This window comes from Coturnix japonica, chromosome 23 (genome assembly GCF_001577835.2).
Source record: "Coturnix japonica isolate 7356 chromosome 23, Coturnix japonica 2.1, whole genome shotgun sequence".
NCBI lineage: Eukaryota > Metazoa > Chordata > Aves > Galliformes > Phasianidae > Coturnix > Coturnix japonica.
In genome coordinates this window covers 2,986,561-3,008,784 of record NC_029538.1, presented here as the reverse complement: position 1 = coordinate 3,008,784, position 22,224 = coordinate 2,986,561, and the positions used below count along the sequence as shown (strand labels likewise).

General features: G+C 42.1%; 1 long non-coding RNA gene across 3 annotated transcripts in view; it reads right to left on the bottom strand.

The window, feature by feature from the left end:
* Window positions 1-22,224, bottom strand: part of LOC107323952 — a 111,607-nt gene that overhangs the window by 15,128 nt on the left and 74,255 nt on the right. For all 3 annotated transcript variants that reach the window (XR_001559375.2, XR_004309514.1, XR_001559374.2), the window contains exon 2: window positions 4,656-4,799. This is a non-coding gene — a long non-coding RNA (uncharacterized LOC107323952). The remainder of the gene's footprint in view (window positions 1-4,655; window positions 4,800-22,224) is intronic.

Genomic DNA, 22,224 nt, shown 5'->3' with positions numbered 1-22,224 from the left:
CTGCTGCATGATGCCACCTCTGAGAAATTACTTTCAAGTGCCTTATTTTGACCACAGCAACACAACTTTTGGCTTTTTTGCTGGAAGATTAAAACACAAAGTCTGAAAGAACTGAGCAGAGCTGGATCTCAGATGATCTGGTCAGGGCTGCCTTAAAGCAACATGCAGTCATTGTGCCATCACAGCTCTCACAATGCATAGAGCAGCATTATATGCACTCCTATATGCACCATGCACAAGTTCTACCAGCACAACACACACACATACCAGGACTGTAACACTTCTGCACAACTTCAAGCCAGTTGGGCTCATCCACACTGATGAGGATGACACCAGCTGAGCTTGGTTTGCTCACTGTTGCAGGCAGAACAAGGACTGATATTAATATCAATAATGAAGATGGGGCCTTAATGCCACTACTTCCACCTGCAAGAGATCACGTACCTTCCTCTCATTCCTGAGGGTGCCATAATAACAAACTGCATAAAGAGCAGGCTCCTATCAAAACTGGATTGTAAAACGTAATGCAGACAGGTTAAAAACACACAGCTTGTAGTTACATGCACTGCAGTAGTTTACAGTAGATAATGTGGAATACACAGAAGTCATTGATAACTATCAGGATATTATCCTCATATGGGAAATGTTGCATGGGTCCTTCTCTGTCCTCCAAACTATTTTGAGCTGAAAATGTTAGGTGGCCTTAGAGTGTGTTATCATGAGTGGGTGCAGAAACCTCATCGTTTTGTTTCTCATTTTCACTTAAAAATACTCAGTGCTAGTTTCCATTCTGGCTCTACTTTCTCCATTCTGGCGTGCCAAGTGATGACAAATCTCATCACTTCAGGGCCAACTGGATATTACGGCTGCACAGAAGACACAAGTACTTTCAGACATATACAAGCTGTCACACCTCTCTGCTGTCTCATCTCTGAGAAGAGCAGAGGCGAGCCCTCAGCACAGGACTCAGGCAGGACATTGCCTCTGGCACATCCAGCAGTAACACAGAGGAAGGATGACTCTGGCAGGACAGGCTAGTCTGGCTCTCTTCAATATTATAAATAAAACAGTGAGACTGCATTCTGAGTTTTGCATTGCTCTTAAAGAACTCCCTGCAAGAGGCCAATGAAACTGAGAAATGCTACCATCAAGTTTTTACATGAGGACCTCTGTGGCAGGGGATTGTGGTTTGGGTAAGGCACAAAAGAAGCCAATGGGGATTTCCTCTTAAACAAGAGCAGGGCTGCAGCATTCAGAATACAATGCTGCTTCAAGCACTGTCTGGGCTGTGCCATGCTTCTTTGCCCCTTCTTTTAGCACTGGGAAGTAGGAGCTAGGAAGGCAGATTGGCCTTCAGGTGCCCGCAGTAGGACTGTGGGGAGGAGACATAAATACTTGTCCTGGGATAACTCCTCAGAGCTCCATTTTTCTCTTCAATAACAACAAGGGAATTTTTTCTTATTGATTGCTTTTTGCAATCGAGCTTACCAAATAGAGCTTCCCTCAAATGATTCTTCCAGCTAACCTGATAGAAAACTAACCTTGTTATATTTATTGACAGAACATTGAAATAAATATTATAGGTCTAGAGGGAACGTTTCAGTCCATTGATTATTTTTTTTTCCTTTAAGGATAATAGAAATGCACCATATTCCCCTTGGCATATTATGCTGGGAATAATCTGCAAAAATGCTTACCCTGCTCAAAATATGGCTCAGAAATTTCTTGCAGTCTCCAAGACTGGGAACCCTTTGGAATAAATCTCATCTTGAGCAAACAAGCAATTTGCCATTTTAATTGGTTCGCAAAATTCTCCCCCCGTGATTTCTGGAGATGAGAAAGAAATCAATTCATCCCTCTACGTGTAGCAGTGAGAAGATGTGAAGTTTTGGTCAGCCTCAATGGCTGGAGCATCAAAGAGGGTGAGTTGAATGGTGAACCAGCCAAGAGAGTCTGGGGGGGACAAAGAGGAGAAGGGCGCAATGAAAAAGCACTGAGGGCTCTTGAAGGAAGGGGAAGAAACTTGGAAAATCTATAAAAGAGCTCAAGGTCTGAAGAAAAATACATGAAGCTGAGCAGAATTTGGCTTGTAAGTATTGTACTTGGTATGAAAAAGCCATTGAGAGATGATGCAACACTCAGATGCTTAGTGAGACTGTCTCACTTCAGCTGCGTGAACCAAAGAGTCAACACACAAGCAGCCAAATGGTCTTTTTCTGAGAGATCTGTGGGCAGCACACATGGATTTGGTCACAAAAACTCCCAGGGCAGGGGACCTGACTTCCTAAAGACAAACATCTGAAATAATCTGAGCTGATAAATGCAAATATATCACAGTACAATGCCACAAAGCTCCCCCAAACGCTGTCACTTTCATTATCCGTGCAGCCTGATGTTACCTGTTTCACTCTTAAGAACCAAAAAAAGACACTAATCTTCTTAGAGGTTTCAAAACATGAAACTAGACCTTGGAACGGGGGCAAACAGACAATAAAAAGAACTACAACCAAAGCTTGTCCCACACTGTAGAAACGCTACAAGCTGCATCTTGATTTTATTTACCTAGAGGGTCCTTCATGGAGTCGAAAGCATTGCTAACACTGTGAGGAAGGTGTCTGTGATTAGAAGGTCAGTGTCCAGCCCAAGCACAGACAGAATACCATCGTATGCAACCCACAGAGCTGGGTATAAGCCTTGTATGTGTGAGGCTCTGAGTTAAAGGGTGCTGCTCCTGGAGGAACTTGGATCCTTCCAAGGTTACATGCAGCATCTTGTGCACCAGTGGAATAAAGGAGATATGCAAAGCCTTCTTTATGGCAGCTGTTCATTAAGATACAAATAGGATTCTCCTGGGCTCTTTTCATGGTTGGAGCTTTGTTTAGGAGTGGCAGAAATGGAGAAGTGTGGGGGCTGCCATTGCTAGAACCTCTTCCTGATCCTTGAAGATAGGATTGCAGTCCTTCCAATGGATAGAACAGCAACTTTGTGCATCAACACTTCTGAGCTCATATTGACCACCGGTATATGTGAGTATAAAGTAGCCTTAGTGAAAACAGAAATGCCATGGCACATTTGCATGACTTTTTAACATGTGTTTCCAGGACAAAGTGATAACAAAAGTCTTACAACCTACACATCCTTTGGACCTTGCACAGTGCCACCTCGTGGTAATGCAGACCCACAGTATAGAGCTACACCAGCTCTAAGCACGAAACATCCTCTTAAAATTTGAATACAAAAAGCCAACAGTATTTCTTGGCATCACCTCCTGGAAACATCAATGAGCCAAAATAAACACGTAAGTTACACAAAACCTGGTGCTGCTTTCTCCTTTAAAGGAGCTGCTCCTGTTGCATCGTAGCAGTTGGCTCAAAAGACCAATTTCTGGCTTTCCCAATACACAGCATCTGTTACACTGAGGGCCTGTGAATTCCTACAGCACCATTCACAGCAGAGTCATTACGAGGGCTGTATGCTGAAAGGTAGACCACCATGTAAAATGCCATTTCAGTTAAAGCTAAATTAAAGCAAGGCAGTCAAATGACTATTCCAAACTCCCAGATGCATAGAATTGGAAATGGGAAAAAATGGAGCTGAGTGGTAACAGTTACACAAGCCCAAACCCATATTCATGACTCTATTTGAGATCTTCTCAATGGAGTGGAAGCAAAATGCATGTCAGGCTTGTAGGAACAACAAAAAGGTCTGTCCCAGTGCCAGCAGCCATAATAGTGAAATGGAGAAATACGTGAGAGTGAGCACACCAAGCCAAACCAAAGCTACATGTATTACATGTCTAACAGAGACTAACAGCACCCACTCAAGAAAGCCTGTACAGACCACAAATGCATTGCATCACTCAGATACTTCCTGGTCTCCAGCTATATCCTAATCAGCAGCAGCGTCTTTTTCTCAGTAGCTTCTTCCTCTATGAATTTGTTTAGTTTTGAAAACACATGGACACTGAATTGAGGTAAAGAGAGGGCAGGTCCTCAGCTGGGGTGGATTGGCACAATCCCGTTGACCCAACTGGAGATATACAGGTGTTAAACAAAGAGAGTTTCCACTTCTTGTCTTAAAGACCAACAGCAATGCAACAGCATCAGTTTTGGCACACATTCAGCCAAGTTTTGTTGTACTGTCTCACCCCTCTGTACCTCAAAGGTGATTCACAAGAGTTCTTCAAATGATACAAAGATAATTATTACTACTTTTTCAATACATACATATATATATATATACGATGAGTGTTTTTTGTAACACTTTCATTTGAGGTTGTGTGTATTTCTACTCATGCACGGGCTTAATCATACCGCTGTATATTTTGCTTCCTAGAACCTTGGGTAATTGGCAGCAGAAGGCAACACTCTACAACAGAATGCCTTGTGCTGGGCCACCACAGCACGAGGCCATGGAGCTGATAACTCACCTAACCAGGGGCTGACAGACTACACTGAAAATTGGGAAGGAAAAAAAAAAAAGAAGGAAAAAGAGAAAGAAAGAGGGGGAGGGTGACAGAGAGAGAGAAATACATTTTTAAAGATAACCTGGAGGCAAATATAATATTTATACTTATTTATCCTCACAGCACAATCATAAGCCCCAAAACATGTCTAATGAGGTGGAATTGCAAAATGGCCATGAGTCCTACTTACTTGGCTTCTCAGTGGTCTCTTAGCAGTCACATGGATCCATATTTTTCAACTATGTGACTGCTGCAGGCAAAACTCCTATAAGTAAGAGTGAGAGTCACAGCAAGTCCTGAACTCCCAGTGGTATTCATCCACAAAAATGCCAACCTAGGAAAAAAATGAGTAGACAGAAAAATAAAAGTTGCAGGGGCAATTAAACACAGCAGACTGCTGCACTTAATGCCTGCTTCGTGTTTGTGGTGCATCCTCTGCTCAGATGAACTTTCATTCCCAGCCTTTTGAATGGCCTCAACTCTTCAAGCCTTCAGAAAATACCACAAATATGAAAGAAATGAAAAGATGGCAGAAAGTTCCTCAGTTCGGTCACTGTTGTGTTCTCTACCTGTCAATTAGCAGATTCCAGCTTCATTTCAATCCCTCTTAGAAAGGACACGAAACCTCTTAAGCTCTTTAGATTTTTCCCTTGATGTAACCTAACCTATACATTAAGTCAGTCCTAAGGTGACCAGGTTAACCATCACGGTTTCCAAAACATGCTCCCAGACTCCTAACACGCTCTCAACATTTTCTTTTCTCTTCATGCCCTGATGCTCCTTCTCAGATTCTATGTGTTCATTTGTTAGAGGTTAATTGTGCAGCACTTTGGAACCAAAAAAACACTGCAAATAATCCATTTTGAGGCACTCCCAAATGCACCCAATGACCTCAAAGCAGGGACTGGGACTGGGGAAGCAGCTCTGTAGGGTTTAGATTTTCCCTTTCTGAGCACCTAAGACATTCTAGAGTATCCTGTCTATTTTTAAATGAGCTTTCATGTATGTTTTAGCTGTGCAGTTCAAGTACCAGGGTATGATATGTGTACATATGTGCAATCCAGACCGAGCTTTTAGTTGGGGAAGCAGCATCAGAAAGAAACAGGGGAAATCTTTCAGAATATGCTGTCGTAATAAATCACTTTAAACCCCCCAAAAGTCCACTTTACTGTCTGAAATTAGAAGCACAAAGGAAAAATCCCCAGCAAGCAAAGTTCCCGACAGCTTTAGCTGTTACTGTTTTAGTATCTTCAGAACTGATCAAGCCCCATCCTGCTATGACACCTGTGGAGCCCCAGGCTGTGGCTCTGACAGACTGATGGACACATACAGCCCAAGATCAGGCCCAGACCCCAACCCAGGTATAGCCCCAGGCTGAGCCCCAGCCCCATCGCAGTGCCATGGTCACCATGCACCAGGCTCCTCCCTGCCATTGCCATCCTCACTGCAGCCTCCTAGACACACAAAAGGGAGGTGGAATTCAGCACAAAGCTACTTTTTAATGTAATACATGCATGATTGCTTCACATTGACTTGGAAGAGACAGCAGTGAGTCCCCCAGAAGCATCATATCACAGTGCTGAGCACTGGAAAGCTGCATGCTAATCTTCATTTACATTTAGTGTGGCAAGTAAGTTTTGTCATCAGTGAACTTAATATCTTATAAACTCTCTCTGATATTAAAGATTTCTCCTTCTATCCAATTTATGAGTGTTTCATAGGTGTGAGTAAGAATAAATATTATCCTTTCTCTTTGAAAAATAAGAAAAATGTTCTATTTCAACTTTATTTATAGGCATTTCTTTAACTAAATAGTAAGTATAACAGAGAGCTTGCATTACTCTGATTCAGAGCTGTTTGGGGCTGGGCTGAGTTCCTGTGCGGGTGCAAGATGATCTCTCTCTCATTCGCCAAACCAGCCTGAAAGCTCTGTTTGCTCATATTACTAATTAAACAAGTATCTGTTTGGAGGGATATAATAAACGTATCTTCTATGTTTATTTGCAATTTCCTGTAAAAAACAGAGTTTTTACGAGGCTGGAGCCAATAACTGGCGTTAATCTTCTTGATTCATTCACTGTGTCTTTCACTTCTAAGACATAATTTCAAATCTAAGACCAGACCAAAGTGACAGGAAATCTTTGTGTTCTGATCACAGGAAAGGTCACCATTAAAGGAATTTCCTAAGCTTTAGTGTGATTTGAACCACAGCATCACAGCCAGCAAAGCTCCTGGTATCCTTGATCTTCCCATGCAACATCACATCACTCCTTGGGATCTGAACACCTCCTAACGAGGAAGGAAATGTGCAGCTCCATGCAGACACCTGCTTGTTCTCAGACCTCCTGATGCCTGGTGCTTTGCAGACTGTGCGTGCTCACCGGCTGCTGCCCATGCACTCCAGAGGCCTTCATGCACTCAGCTCATGACATTGCCACCCGTGCCTGGGGAGCTGACCTTTTCAAGCCAGCCAGGCTGGCAGCTGCGACACAGGTTACACCTCCTTGGTGCAGAGCTGGTGACAGTCACTTGACCCTCCTTAGCGGTGAGCAAACGCATTGTCTGCGGACAGAGGGGGAAAATGAAGTCTGCTTTACAGATTCCTCACCCCACACACACCGAGCCATTTATCTTCGCCTGCGTGCCCCGTGTAGAGTCATATTTATGTACCTGTGGGGGCTGTAAGGAGCTTGTTTATTATTTGTTTTCGTTTAATGATCTCTGTCATTCTCCCCTAGGAATACCCATATGCACTATGCAAATCATATTAAGCCCTTGGCAATAGTGAGAATGCCTTGAGCGGTAATATCTTGTACATTAGCTCTTTGAATGTAGGCAACTCGGTTACTGAACCAAGCCCTCCCTGCACTCCCCCCAGCCGGTTCTGTTTGCTGATAGACTCATTCCCCCCAACGTAGCCCTTCCCAGCACCTGCTCCATGCTCTGGGTTCCCAAAGTGTGGTCGTCTGCGGTCCCACCTCTCCAGCAAGCTGGCTGCATTGCATGCTGACTGCTCACAGGAGGAGAAAAGCAAACCGATTGCTTTTTCTAGCAGCTATCTTCATTTCAGGCAATGGATTTGATTGGATGATAGGGATATTATCTGATCACAAATCAGAAGGAAATCGGTCGAAGGAGAGGTCAGCAAATCACAATTAATCCCGATGGTAAAAGTGCATCCATAGTGTGGAGAAAAGGCATTAGAATTGACAAGAATTCCTTTGCTTTAAATGCAGCATTGCAGAAACTTTGGGATTAGCTCATTGACCCTGAGATCAGAAATATGTGTTTCCTGGTAATGACTCCCCTGTAACCTTTGCCAGTCCACTTAACCTTTCTAGACCACATTTTCTTATCTGTGATACAGGGATAAAAATCTTGATTCACCCTCATAGAAATCTGGGAGGTCTAAAATGCAAACAAAAATACGATCAGAGTGAGAATCCCTGCTTTTGTCGAGGGGAAAAAAAAAATGATGTTTCTCATAACCCCTTGTCACGAGCTTTACAATCCCCAGAGTCTGAGCTAGACCTTGTCAGGTCTAACAAGTCACACAGTGCTTTCAAATGCATTATTTGGAAAATATATATTACATTTCAACTTATCCTTCATTATCCTTAGCCCTGTCTCCTTTTAGCTCTCCGCATTGCTGCTTTGCTATTCTAGTCCACATGATCTGTGCTTTGATTAATTAATTTATTCTGATTATTTAACTCCTTTTTCATTTTCCCATATTCTTCTTCCCTCTTTTTTTTTTTTCTTTGCTTATCTCCCTGTCAGTCTTTTCTTTGTATCTCTTTCTATTTCTGCCCTCAAGTAATTGTTTTTCTTTTCATCTCCGCTTCTTCCATTTATTATCTTCATATATGGAAAAATATACACTAATACCTCCAGGGAAAATAATCCACAATGCCGACACTCAGCCAGAGAGAGGAGATCCAAAGAAGCTGCAGAGCTGAAAGAGATCTAGCCAAGACAGCAAAGTGAAGATTAGATATGGTTCTGCAAGAAGATACGGCTACAGAAAAGGCTAATGAAATCTTGTCAACAGATGCAGAGGCATCACCTCGTGTTATAGACCAGATAGACTTAAATCCCACCTTATAGGATTTCTTGTTAGCTCATATGGAAGACTGCATTAGCTTGTGCGTGACGTGCTGCCTGAGCAATAAACCTGCCTGTCTAGGTAGGTGTATGGACCAAGTCCCAACACTCACTGTAGAAATGACAAGGGAAGGCAAAGTGGGTTAGTAAAATATAAGCTGATTGAAAATGCACAGTAGAGCTCTTAGCTCAGTCAGGAAGTGGTTAAAGAGCCCACAAAGATGTGGCAAACATAGGACATATCTGGGAGGAGAAATGCATTTTCACACTATGAATAAGGAGATAAAAAGAAAACAGGGTAACCTGGGTTAAATGTAATGAAAAACATGAGACTGTGGAGCTGAGTCTTAGATAAGAGAGCTGTAGGATCCATCACTTGGATCTTTAACTGCAAGATATAGAAATATAATCATCGTTGTTTTAAATCATCCCCAACCTGGTTCTGTATGACATGAAATCTTGCCTACCTGTACAAACAGTATAGAGAGGAACTGTGATGCTCAGTGCCACGGAATGAGCACAGAACACATTTGTTTTCTTGCATGCTTCTATTAGAAACAGCAGTTTTCAGTTTAACGTGCACCCAGATGTTAGAATCTCACCCCAAAATGATCAAGTTGACAAATGTGCCATTCCAGTGAATTTCTTCCAGATTCACTCCCACCAAAATCAATACAGAATGAAACCATGGAAGTTTCAGCATTATTTGCCATTCAGCTGCAGTAACGTCGTGTGAGATGCATGTTCAAACTTGGAACATAATGAGCTTTGTCTGCTCCATGGCCACGCTGCAAGTCAGTGTTAATAAAAATATACTATAAATAATTAACAGTCATTTAAATATTCATATGTTGTTGGGGGCAAGGCCTTTTATCAGGCAGTTGAGGATACATTAGTGAGCCATAATACATTTCACAAGGTTAACTTTATCCCAAAAATGCTACCCTTGTGCATAGCGCAATAAGGCGCCCAAACGGCCATCGGACAGCTTGCTAATATATAACTACAATATTCATACTTGATGAGATACCGCTTCATAAATGGTTGATGCATATGAGTAAGCCTTAAAAAAATATTGGAAGCATTAATTTCATTTGTCTAATGCTGATCCTGTGCCTCTGTACCTTTGTTTTATAAAGCGTTATTTCTTTCTTTTTTAGCCAGGGAGGCAATTTTTCTTCCGCAGCATTGGAAATGTCACCTTAAATTGTCACTGGAAGGTAGAATTGCTCCTGAGCCAAATGATACTGTATATAACTGCAAACATCGTCTCCCCCAGGTGAGTTTAGGAGCTATGGTTTCCTGTTTTGTAAGTGTTCAGATATGTGGCTTTGCCTCTGGAGCTGAACAGAAAGCCCGTGTTGAGTGTATGCTCTCCTATCCATATGCACATGTAACTTGATATTAACATGATCCATACCCACACAATGATAAAAGGAAGCAAAAAAGCCTTTGTCTAAATATAGATGTGATGCTGGGAAGCCTCTACGATGCTCTCTCTGCACGTAGCTGTGCTGTGAGACTCCTCTCCCTGGGAAGGGATGCAGTCCTACCAGCACGCTGCATTCGGCAGTGCTGTTAACACCCTGCTATAGCATCCTTAGAGAACGTTCTTAAGCAATTTGGGAAAACAAAACAACCCACAATTTGGTAATCGTTACGTATCAAAAAGTCCAAAATAAATGTGAGAAGTCAGTATTCCAATAGCACTGACAGTTCATTTGCATTTCTCATCTCTAATACTGACTGCTCAAGCTTTGCCTGTTAAAAGAACGATCTGCTGCTGTTCAGTTTATGTTAAGCTTATTAACTAAAGTATACAGAACAGACTTACTCAGAGGAAGGCAGCATGGTTAGTTGAACCCTGCGATACCACCGAGCTGCTGCTTGGGAATGAACCCAACCAAACACAACCACAGGAAAAACAAATGCAGTTACCAATAGAAATCATTTCACACACTGAAAAAAAACATATCTTATACACTTTGCAGATATGGGGAGCAGTAATAACTGCAATCAGGTTTCCAACAAGGAAATTAATCTCAAATGCCATCTCTAATTGATTTGGCTGGAGAGGTTCAGCGCTGTTTGGCAGCACCGCTCCGGCCCCCTGTTCTCACATCCAAGTCCTGCCAATGAGGACTTGCAGCCAAATTTATAAGTTTGAAGTTCTTTCTTCACCTCTGGAGGGATTTGACTCAAATCCTCACAGCTCCTCCTACTTGCTTGAATAGGAATTCAGATACTTGCCCTTAACACGAATGGCCACCCAGCATCCAAGAGAAGCTACAATGTGATCTGAATTCATTTCTCTGGCATTCAAAACAAAGGAGTCGAGCTGACCTTTCCAGAACAGCTTGTATCAGGAATACAGATTCAGGAAGCCTCGGATTTCCTTCCCCCTCACATCTCATCCCACGGTAAGACCCCAAGTGCTCTGAACCTCAGCTCAGAACACAAAGCATTGTTTTGGCAGTTCATTTGCAAATGAGCAACGTTGACAAACAGCATACAAAGCATCCTTCAGGAACTGGGTCATTTTTCCCCATTATCCTGTGAGTAAACCAATAGAAGAGCTCACACAGAGCAAGCAGAAGGAAGAGCTCAATGCAGATCAGATGCTCCACGATGAGTACCTGAGTCCATCTCCACCACTGCTGATCAAGGGCATAGGTCCCTATCCAGGAACACAAATTCCTTTCCATTCTCACTCCTACAACTCCATTGAAATCATTTGTTCTGAATTAATTCACAGCTAATCAACAACTTAACAGAGGAGCAACATGCTAGAGAACAGCTTTTGCACTTACCTTTTCATCCTCATTCTGTGCCCCATTATGTGCAGTAAGCACGTATCCACTCCATGTTTGGAGTGAAATGTTGGTCAATGGTTTGCACAAAAGAGAAAGAGACAGAAAATCTCCATTTCATTCCTGAGTTTGCTACACCATCAAGCAAAGCACTGCCGGACCCAAACAGCCCATCCTTATCACAGGAATAATTAAACTACCAGTAACAAAGTCAAACAAGTTAAGTCATTGTTTTGTATTAAAAACAAAAGGGAGAAAGGAGGACTATGCCACTTCTCCTGCATGGCTGCAAGGTGCTGGCCACAGGGTCACAGCAACCCCTGACATGTCCTTGTCTTCTGGTTGAACTCTAAGATCTTAACAAATAAGTGAGCTCAAGAATCACTTTTTCAGATCCAGGGTGTCAGAGTTCTTCACCTCGACCCAGATACACACCATAAAGTCACCTTCTGGTCCTCAGAGCCTCTGCTCAGCCTGCCCTGCTGTAATTACCGGGCAGCCACTGCCTCTAGATAAATCTAATAGACTTTTTGGCTCTGTCAGATTAAAACTTACCTATCAACTCACTGCAGTGCTTTAGCTCTCCCTAAATCTGTGCTTGGGAGAGAATTTATGACCACGAATTGCACTTTGCAAAATGATTAAAGTTACCAAACATCCATAAAAAGTTGCAGCAGTAGATATCATTCTTTTTTTTTTTCTGAACGACTGCTTAATTTACGAGAGGTGGAAGGTTTATTGTCATTTAGAGTCCACAGTGATGCAGCAATTCAGCATTTTGCTGAAGCCGTACACAGCTGCTTTCTCACTTATGATTTTTACATGCTTTTAAATGGCTGTGTTTGTAACTGGAGGCGGCTGCGTGCAGGGAAGTGAGAACAGCCTCTTTTCATTCCCTGCTCTACATGTGAAGCAGGTTGTGTTGCTCCTCACAGGACTATGGACCATGCACTGAGCACCAGCACTTTAAAGCCTGCATCTTCCTCTCTCTCACACACTCTTCTGAGTACAATACAATTAACCAGGCATGTAAGTGCCTCTGCTGCAGGTCCAGGGTTGGACATCATACATGCAAGGACACTGACCTGCCACATTAACACCAGTGGGAAGTATCGTGTCAGCCTGCTCCTGCAGTGAAGTTTCTGCCTGGCATGCACAAGACAGTGAGCTCTGCACCAAAACAGAAGCCATCACCCTGCACTGTGGCTCTCACCCGCAAGACAGACTGCTCAGGAGAGGAATCCTTCCACCATCATCAGCTTACAGTCAATTGCCCATCGTTTTAAATGAAATTGTCAGAGTGAAAGCTAGACAAGGAAAATGTATGGAGATGTCTATTATCTCTACAGAACTCTCACTGCCACTGGCAAACTGAGCCGGTCAGAGCCCTGAGGTTGGACACAAAACTTGATCACCACCCATGCACCCCCGGCTGCTCTCTGTGCAGGTTACAGCTTGCTAACAACTCAGATTCCAACAAACATCTGCACCATGTGCTCATCAAAACTGTGCTGCTGAGATTTCTGAGCTCTGACCAGCACAGCGTACACATCTTCAAGCTGAGAGCTGTGCAGCGGAGTGTGGGGATGCCTCACCTATCTGCCTACCCCACTGTTATCAGTTATTCCCTTATCTTATGTTCTGTTCTTTTTCTCTCTTTTCACTCCCTTCATGTTATATTTTACAAAGCCAGCCTTCTGTTTATAACTGAAAACTAATTAAAGATATTTTGGTTTATCTTAGTAAGAAACCCAGCCTCTCCCCTTGAGCATTATAATTTCCCTGCTTAATTGAATTCTACATTGTGTTTATAATGTAATTTTAAGAATCACTAAAAACAAACTCGAAAGGCTCTTTTCATTAATTCTGAATTTCTTTTGCAACAGGCGGCGTTTTATCTATGAGAAGGCTGGAGTTCCTGTCAATTGTAATAAAATCCAAATGCTTCTTAATAACTGGAGTGAAGTCAAAAGGAACCACAACAATGAGGAATTAGAGATTAGCAGCTGTAATCATGGACTAATTGAAACAATAGCCTATTAACTGGTGTCTTGGCGGTCCTTGCAGATGCAGGAAGCAATACGTAACTGAAGTTGGCATTGCTAAGCACAGGGACTCATTCTTGGTAATGAAACCCTTCTCTTACCAGGAGGAGACCTCACACTCTCCCTCTCAGTGAGAATATGCAGAGTAATGAGGACTTCCTTAGTGCATATGAAAGCACGAAATGCTAATTGCTGGCATTTAGTTCAGTCCCACAATTAGGAGAACATTTCATGCTAAAGAACTACAAACCCAGCTTAGCTCTGTACCATTAACAGTCAGAGATGCAAACTCTCACTCTGTAAACAAATCATTTCGTTGTCTGAGTTTGTTTCTGAAGTAGGTAGGTATCACATCATTACGATATGGCACATTTAAGTAACTCAATCAGTTACAGGGAAATACCTGCTGAAGGAACATGCACACCCATGTCCTTCCTTGTGGCAGCTATCTGTAGCCAAGTGACCAAAATTACATGTAATTCCTTGGCAGCCTGTTGGTTAATGCAGCTGGCGCTGGAGAGGAGAGGACCTGGCAGAGTTCAAGCCTTCAAATATAAATGCTCCTTGGGGAAAAGAAGGAGGGAAGACGGTGATGATTTACCTGAACAACAGCAGAAAGGGGCCCAGCAGCATGAAAGCACTGAGTAGCAGTGCTAGAGCTGATAGGGCAGCAGCCTGAAATCCATAGCACAGAGCGGGATATGATGTAAATGTTGTCCATCATAAAAATCAATGGGTCTTTTGCTAAGTGGTCAATATTTATTTAGCTTTAGCATTGTTTAATTCAATGCATCAATTAAAGATAGTGTAATGTCTGATTTGGTCCCAAGCTGCTGTTTCTGTTTGTCGTTACCTCATCTGTTTGATATCACTCATGTCTTTAAGTCCCTGCTCTTTTGTCCCCTTGCATAACTCAAGGACAGGAGTAATTGACGTGAAACTTTTAAAAATTAATTTCACCGCATATGCCACTAACAGAGAGTGCAAGTCCTCAGAATCATTTATAACTTCATGGTGATTGGCCCTGACAAAACAATACCTTAAAAACTCAAGAAAGTAAATTATGGTCCAGGCAAATGGCTGAGCCCGCGCTGGGCCCAGGGCTTGGAGCACAGCCAGGCAAAAACAAAGTAATGCGCTTTTGATATTAATAACAGAGATGATATTGATCCACAAGCCAGTGTCACTTCTGCGCTCAGGCAAGGAGATTGCTTCAGGCATTTAGACCACTGAAAGCCACTTTCCATATAGGCCATTTAATTCTGGGAGTCTTTAATTATATGAAATGGAAGCCAGTTAAAGGGCCAGATACCTATTTACTCATCTTAGATGTGGGCTGTGATTCAGGAAGCTGTCAAAAAGGTATATAACTCAATTCTTAGATTGCAAAATGCAGTCGTCTTTTCAAATGTTTATTTCATCCGTGTATTTCTTTGGCTCGGAGCCTGCTGGGAATTTGTAGGAACATGGACTCAAATTATAGGATGTTATTTTTCAAAAGACCTGAAGCTAATTTTCTTCTTTTTTGGATCCAACAAAGGCAGAAACTCAGACAAGCCAACTTCTGTTACTGAAACACAGAGAGCAATGGAAAAGAGTACAGACCTATAGTTGGAAAATGCTCTCCATCACACATGAGATTGTGAATACCTGAAAATGCACTCGTTATCCCTCCTCACCACCCCCAAAATAAAGACCAGATCTGCATAAATAAATTACTTGCTTTAAATCTACTGGGAGAGGTTGTTCCCTAAGATGTTTCTCCAGGGTAGGATATTGAGGAGGGCTGGGGACTGTTTGTATTCTTGCTATGTCCTCCATTCCTTCCCAAAGGAGCTGCAGCCAGAGTCCAGCCCAGGGAGCAGCACAAGCAGACTGCCTGCTGCAGGTCCATGTGTCAGAACACAGCCCCATTGCATCCCAGTGCCCTGCTAATTAACAAGAATGTGAGGCAATATCTCATAATCTAATACCACAAATTGCATGTTTTGAGGACAAGAAGATGAATCCTTGCTTGGTAATAATTTCAGGTCACCACCTGAACGGTCTACTCATTGTTGTTCCAAAGACTGTTCGTATTTCTCACCTCCACTTTGTCATCCCCAACAGTTTGCATGCCAGGTGAGCCCAAGCAGGAGGAAACCTGCATCTCCTCAGCAACTGTAGGGTTAACTCAACCCTATCAATGGGGAAAAGGATGGGGAAAAGGAGCAGACACGTAACAAGACTCCAGATTCTAAATGCTGCCATGTGCTATTGGGATTCTGCTGCCAATCTACTCACACTTGGGCATGATATCTCCCAGAAATGACATTGGGTTTGTTGGTAGATACAAGTATTGAAGAGGCTGAAAGTCACCTGAAAGGTCCTAGTGCAGCATTTCTCAAATAAGTGAATGGTTTCCAAATGGGCAAAACACCAAAAGGCAACATATATCTGAAAGCAAGAACAAAAACACTGTGGCTCAAGTGCTACCAGCCCTACATCCACAAATATCTGCAGTCAACATTCATTCGATTTAATAAGACTAACAGGGAGGAGAAGCAGTAGATGGGGTTTGGTGCTGTGCCAGCACACATTTTCCCTCTGTAATCTGTCATGTTTCTCTTTTAATTTCTGTAAATAAACAAGACTGGCCTTCTGTCTACTTTGGGTGAGGTATCTATGTGCTCTTTCACATTCCCTTCTGGTTTGGGGCTGGAAACCTCCAAAATGAAAGAGTTAACTCACTTCCTGGATTAAATATTTACATAAAAATGTTCAGGAAGGTGTGTGTAAATTATAAATAATGTAAGGCAGGACTGGTCTCGGTTAGAGCTAAGAGACCCAAATTGTATCATCATAATACATTATTCACATATAATGCATCTATTCTCCTCCATTAGTGTTACTAGAAAAAGCCCCTGAGTGCTTAACTTGAATTTAGAGGAGTGTAATAAATGTGAGATAAACAAATAGCAGTGGGGATGCATCTGTAGTTAAACAAGTGTAAATTGGAGCTCAGCCTAATTCCTCCAAACTACACCTCGAACAAACATGGCGCTCCAGAAACAAGAGATCAGTTACTAACTGCCAAAAAACAAAGCCACCTTAATTCCAAATTACCTGATATGGCTCCATAAAAGGAAACAAACAAAAGGAGTTTCCACGGAGAGAAACATTCTGCTTAATATCCTTAATATCCTCTGGTGAAGTTATACTTAAATAACCTTCATGTTGTGACAGAAAATGACAAACAGAGAGAATGCAGTGCTAAAATCACACTTGCTCCTAACGCCCAATGTTTTAAATTTAAAATAATTTAATAATCATTTAATAACAGTAATTTAATAACATCATTTTAAAGCAAGTGACTTAAAAGGGCTGCTGGTCTTCCATCTTAGTATATAGCATGATGAGTGGGCTCGACTGCAGGTATTTGCTCAGGGCTGTGTCTGCTCATGCCTACTTTAAATCAATTTGTCTTTGTAATTTATGTTCTGATCAAATCTTTTAACTCCAGTTTTAATTTTTTTCTTGCTTAAACCCTGTGATATTTCCTCCTTACAACCAGCTCAGCCCCCCCGCAGTGAGGGGCAGTGAGCAGAGATGTGTCCATGGAGCAGACAGGTAGGAATTGAGGGTTGAGGTAGGAGGTGGTGAACTGCTGTGCTTCCATACAGCTCCAACACACGGAGCAGCTCTCTGCAAATCCCAGCAATTCCTTCCATTTGTTTTAATAAGGGGGAAAAAAATTGCAGAAATAAATAAATAAATAAATCTGCAATGTAAAATTGTATATAAAAAAGATTTCCGTAGCACCAAACGTATTTTCAGCACATAAAAAATGGAATTAAAAAAGCACACGTGTAAAAATGTCACGCTTTGAACAGCCCCTATGAGTGACCAACATCCACTGCAGCAATAACTGATCCCAGCCAAAACATGACCACAGCCAAAACCAAATACCAACACCACCAAGCAATGGGCAACAGCCCCACCACCCAACAGGACAGGCAGAGTGGATCCTGCTGGGGGGGTCACAGTGATGGCAAGCACTCCCAGGCTCCTGCCAGCCCAAGGAAAGCTACCCCGCCTGCTGTCCCACGTTTTCTTTTCAAGTAGAGAGCTTCTTTTCCCCAGGCCCAGAGAAATATCATCAGCTGCTGATTGCTGAGAGCTTGGGAAGTGATTTATTAATTTCCCACTCGCTCTCGGGCTGGGAACATGACTGCACTCAATAGCCGCCACCTGACTCCTTGGGCTGCTCCTGCCAGGTGTCTCCCGGTGCCTGGAGCCTCTCCACTATTTTTTCACACGGGTTTATATTACTGCAATATACAGAATTGTTTCAGTATTTCTCGGGGCAATTTTTTTGCTTTTTTTCTTTTTTAAACATTTTCCTGGAAGTAAAATGAATAACTATCCCCTTTTCCCTTGATGACACAAATATTTCTTCTTGCTTCAAGCTCTGACTCTTACCTACACGGCAACGTATCAGTATCATAGAATGGCTTGGTTTGGAATGGACCTCAAGAATCATCATGTTCCAACCCCTCTGCCATAGGGTCACCAACCTCTAGATCTGCTACTAAAGCAGGTTGCCCAGAGCCCCATCCAACCTGGCCTTGAACACCTGCAGGGATGGGGCATCCTCAGCCTCTTTGGGCATCCTAAATATTCCCATCTCCTTTCCTGAACTGCCCAAAAAACGACCACAGAGCCAACACTGGACATTCCTATTAGACAAACATCCTCCAAAGTGCCTTCAGTTTCCATCCTGAGTTGCTTGCAACGTCTCTTGCAGACTACACAGATCACTTTTGGCCAGAAAGAAGAACAACATCTCAGATGAACCAAGATATTACACACAATTCTGGTGAAAAACAGTGTTGCACAGCCTGAAAGTCAAGATGCTATAGAGCAAAAATAGTGCCATTTCAGGGCAGCATCTTCATCTGCTGTAGGTCAAAGAGCTGGGAAAAAAAGATCACTTGTTGCAAGGGTAGCACAAAGAGTGTGCACTCAGCAAACTCAGCTAACACTTGAGGCCGTGGCTTTCTCTCCCAGCCAGCTTCATCACTGCTGAATACGCAGCTCTGTGATGTTTGCTTCAGTCTTTATATTGAGATGCAGGTCTAAGAATTTCACGAACAACTGCAATCACTTACAAACAACCAGCTTTGATAGCAGCAGTTGTGAGGATGGCTACAACACTCCAATTCTATTGTCTCACTAAAATCAGCTAAATTATAAGACAAAGTTAATTGCATTGAGCAAATTCATCACGTTATTTAAAACAAAAAGGAGAGGAAGAATGAGGTAAAGCTGAGGATCTCCCATTTATAGAACTACTGATGGAAAATACCAGGTCAATCACATCAAAGTGTTTAGATTTGTTTGTATTCTTTAAATTACAACACTGGTCCTTAGCAAATATGCTTTTTTTGGCTGCTTTCCATCAACAGTTCACTAGAAATAGAACTGTTCTAAGCCTGAGTGCTCCCCTATGATATTTGCATGCCTGTCTCCCAGTGGGGCAGCTCACGGTATTCAGACCCTGAACACTGACTAAAAACAAACAGCAAAATGACAGACCTGTTTTCCTGGCTCTTGAAAAGTGCTATGTAAAGAACAGCCTGAAGTGTGAAAAATGACACGACTTCCCCAATTACCGCACTACGAGCAGATGACGGTGTTAACTAACAGCAGCAAGGAAAACATTTCTTTCTTATTCCTCCAAAATATCAAGAGGAATAATATTATTTATAGGTATATCCATACAGTTATTTAATGTGATAGTGTCCCTTTAAGTAAACTTGTCACAAAAGATTTATTCTTTCCCTCATTGTCTATGAGTGCAGTGCAAGAGCACAAAAGGTCCCCTGGCCAGGACACAGCCCCAGAGGCTCCGGCTAACAAAGCAGCTGACGGGGAGAGACTGGGTGACACAATGGATGAAGTGTTCCCAAGATCCTGCTGCTACAGATAGAGGAAATGTAAAAACAACCAATATTCGATTCAAAGGAATTACGAATAACGTTAGCATCAAAAAACATTAAAATTGCAGCGTGGGAGAATGGGGAAAGGTTGTGGATATCAACTATTTAATTATTTCCAAATAGTTTATCATATATCTAGATGTAATAACTCAATTTTATGCCACTTGCATGGAAATCTATTTCATTCTTTTCTTACTTTTTTTTTTTTTTTTTAGCTTTTCCATCATTCTGTTCCATTTAATGAATACACGGATTTTGAATATTAGGTGAATAGTCCTTGCAACTGAACACAAAAGGGAAATGATGCAGATAGCATTATGGTCCCGCTTCTTCTCCTTGCATTAGGTTGGAAATGATATGCAGTGGGGATTATGCTTTGTTTAAAGCTGAGCCTCTGCCTCTAAAAGAATACATTATACAAATCTTCTAATGTTGTTGAAATTCCCCCAAAACTTGATTGTGTCAGACATAATGTGGCAATGAGGTTCTTATCCCTACCTTATGCCGAATAAATATCTAATATCAGAGAGTATAACCTTGGAAAAGTATACACCAGGGACCATCCCTCATGTCAATAATTCATCGTGCTGGTGGTGGGAAGGTGCATTCAGCTCGCCCCTAACATTATACAGAATACATTAATGCCCACACAACCACAGCTCCCAGGAAGGGAGTGGGGGGAAGGGGAGAGTACAGGAAGGATGGACGGACAGACAGACAGATTCCCATCAGCCCCATTTAAAGAAATTCATAATGATTCAATGAAGAACTCGCTCTGCAAAATGCAAAACAAACAAGCCCCCTCCTCGGGCAGTCCATCATCAGGCTCATTTGCAGGACGCAGCGTGCGCTGCGCACCTCGTCACGCATGCACGCGCTGCCGAGATTTGTTTTGCATCCCCTAATTGCTACGGACGAGGCTTTGCTCCCTGGCTCAGTGCAGGAGGAATCGCTGCTGGGAACCCAGCACAACGCACTGACCCTGGGAGTCCTGTATTAATTTCACTGACGTTAATCCTTAAATCAATACGTTCAGATACGGCGGTCTTTCTATAGGCACAAATACAGTTGCCATTCAAATGAGCCTAAATAAATAATTTTCTGATAGTATGTATCCACCTTAAAGATGACTGTGGTTTTGATTAAGGACCCAAAATGGCAGTGAATTTTAATATAGGTTGGGGTCTTTCGTGTTCCCATTTGCTCTTTAACTGCTTTAGTTTTAATGATTTAGGAACCGAAAGACAAACTAAGAAACCCAACGGTCATTATCTCAAATAATGAGACTTTTTAATGCAAAATCAATGTTTGTTATAATGAAAATAGATTCCTCAGCTCCTACAGGGCGATACATACAATTCTTTTTCACCATTAGATGGAATGTGATTGCTTATTTTCACCAACGCGATGAGCATTTTTATTCAGAGTAAAAATAAAATGTCAGATCCTATTTACCGTTCTTAAGCACACATATTTAACCAGCAGTGCCCACCGTATGACTGAAGCTGAAGAAACTGAATAATTTCTTGTGAACTTTCAGAAGCTTGGGGAAGAAATGCTGAATTTCCAGCAAGTAACAAAAAAAGCTCTGGGAAAGAATTGTCAGGTTGCGTTCCAGCTCCTGCTCAGACAGTTGGCCAAACTCTTTGTTATGTCAACCAAACCAAACTCAACTGCTAATGCCAAATATCTAAAGGAGATTTAATGAAGTAAAATCAAATGGTTCTTCTGTAACAAGATAACAAAACTGTTATCAATGCTGAATGTTTTTTTGCATGTGTTTATGATGAATTTTGATCTCTGAGTCCAGAGCTATTTGCTATTAAGAACCTAGATATCTAAAGCAATGCATACAAACTCCAGAGCTAAATGTTTCCTTTCAAAACATTCGGTGCATCTCTGAATACTCCTGCTTGGCTTGTTTATTCATGCAATACCTAAAGGGTGTGAAATCAGAACATGAAAAAGATGACAGAATTTGCAACAGAGATGCCATTACCCTTTAAAATACTGTCTTGGGTTGTCTACAGGTATCAGGTGGAGAACAAGTTGTCACTAGAAGAGACCTACAACTGGAAACAAACCTGCACATGAATCTTCAGACACTGCTCAGCCACAGATCCAGGTCTAATTATAATTAACTATAATTATAATGAGGAGTACAAGTGCTACCCTCCATTAACAATAAATATAAAGAAAAGACCAGTAAAACTGCAGTCCACCTGTGAAAAGTTCTGTGAGCAAGAAATACTGAATGGAAACTTATTTTGTGCTCCTTCAGTAAAATACAGAGTTACTTTTATGACAGATAATAACTTCAGTCACAGCTAAACTTCATAGGACAAATCTGATGGTTGGCTGTCAAGGGTGATAAAAAATATTGGCAAAATATATTCAAGGAGGAGTGTTGCTTATATGCCATTTTGAGACAGGATGTGGACAGAAGGAAGGCCTAAATTCTTGGAGTAAATTGGTCAGTATCTCTGAAGACTGCACCTCTGAGACCTTACCAGCAACGACCCTACATGGCCAGCTCTTCCTTGGCAAGACATCCCAAACCCCTCATACAGGGCATTTCTAAGATGCACAGCAATGAAGTTTCAGGATGGGACAGCTTTCAGTGAAGGAGTTTCCTTAATATGATGCATCCTCAGTGTTGAAATCACACCCTTCAGCAAGAAATGGGGCAGAGCCAGTTATAACCAGGAGTCAGACAGTGAGGCAGCTTTCAGCTGAGCTTGGAATAAACACCATATACATGAAAAATCAAGCTCTGGCCTCTCTTGAAGCCTTGCCTGCCAGGGAGCAGCTTTCCTTCT